The sequence below is a fragment of the Ornithorhynchus anatinus genome, chromosome 14, assembly GCF_004115215.2.
Source record: "Ornithorhynchus anatinus isolate Pmale09 chromosome 14, mOrnAna1.pri.v4, whole genome shotgun sequence".
NCBI classification, from domain to species: Eukaryota; Metazoa; Chordata; class Mammalia; order Monotremata; family Ornithorhynchidae; genus Ornithorhynchus; species Ornithorhynchus anatinus.
This window is the reverse complement of record NC_041741.1, coordinates 39,651,783-39,653,605: the sequence shown is the minus strand read 5'-3', so window position 1 is coordinate 39,653,605 and position 1,823 is coordinate 39,651,783.

Sequence of the window (1,823 nt, the reverse complement as noted above, 5' to 3'; positions counted from 1 at the left end):
CCTCCCACAACCCACCGCGGTGCGGCCCGGCCCGGCCTTCGCCTCGGCCTCAGCCTCGGCCTCGCGTAGCGGCGCGGCGGGGAGCGGGCGGCGCAAGGCGGGGAGGAGCCGCGGCCCCGGCCCCGGCCCCGACCCCCGACCCTCGGCCCTCGGCCCTCGGCCCCCGCGCTCACGTGACGGGCGAGACGTTGGCTGAGGGGACACGTGCGCGCCCGCCTGACCGGGAGCCGCACCGGGGCTCGAGGGCAAGAGCCCGGGCTTGGGAGTCCGAGGTCGTGGGTTCAAATCCCGCCCCAGGCACTTCTCCGCTGGGGGACTTCAAAATGGGGAAGAAGACTTGGAGCCCTACGGGGGACAACCTGACTACCTTGTATCTACCCCGGCGCTTGGTACATAGTAAAAGCTTAACAAATGCCATCGTCATCATCATTATTATAACTGTGTGGTTCAGTGGCAAGAGCCCGGGCTTGGGAGTCGGAGGCTGTGGGTTCAAATCCCGCCCCAGGCACTTGTCAGCTGGGGGACTTCAAAATGAGGATGAAGACTTGGAGCCCTACGGGGGACAACCTGACTACCTTAATAATAATGTTGGTATTTGTTAAGCGCTTACTATGTGCCGAGCACTGTTCTAAGCACTGGGGTAGACACAGGGGAATCAGGTTGTCCCACGTGGGGCTCACAGTCTTAATCCCCATTTTACAGATGAGGTAACTGAGGCACTGAGAAGTTAAGTGACTTGCCCAAAGTCACACAGCTGACAAGTGGCCGAGCCGGGATTTGAACCCATGACCTCTGACTCCAAAGCCCGTGCTCTTTCCACTGAGCCACGCTGCTTCTCATCTACTACCTTGTATCTACCCCAGCGCTTGGTACATAGTAAAAGCTTAACAAATGCCATCATCATCATCATTATTATAACTGTGTGGTTCAGTGGCAAGAGCCCGGGTTTGGGAGTCGGAGGCCTGGGTTCAAATGCCACCCCAGGCACTTCTCCACTGGGGGACTTCAAAATGAGGATGAAGACCTGGAGCCCTACGGGGGACAACCTGACTACCTTGTATCTACCCCGGTGCTTGGCACATAGTAAAAGCTTAGCAAATGCCATCATCATCATCATCATTATTATAACTGTGTGGTTCACTGGCAAGAGCCCGGGTTTGGGAGTCGGAGGCCGTGGGTTCAAATCCCACCCCAGGCACTTCTCCGCTGGGGGACTTCAAAATGGGGATGAAGACTTGGAGCCCTACGGGGGACAACCTGACTACCTTGTATCTACCCCAGCGCTTGGTACATAGTAAAAGCTTAACAAATGCCATCGTCATCATCATTACTATAACTGTGTGGTTCAGTGGCAGGAGCCCGGGTTTGGGAGTCGGAGGTCGTGGGTTCAAATCCCACCCCAGACACTTGTCAGCCGGTGGACTTCACTTCTCTGGGCCTCGGTGACCCCATCTGTAAAATGGGGATGAAGACTTGGAGCCCTACGTGGGGACAACCTGCTTACCTTGTATCTACCCCAGCACTTGGCACATAGTAAGTGCTCTGGAAATGCCACTATCACCATCATTATTATTATAAAAGCGCGGTTCAGTGGCAAGTGCCCGTGCTTGGGAGTCGGAGGTCATGGGTTCAAATCCCGCCCCACTTGTCAGCTGCGGGACTTTGGGCCAGTCACTTCACTTCTCTCTCTATATTATTATATTATTATTCAGTGACCTCATCTGTGAAATGGGGATGAAGACTGTGAGCCCCACGTGGGACAACCTTGCCCCCTCCTACCTCTCCTCCCTTCTCTCTTTCTAGTGCCCACCTCCTCACCGTCC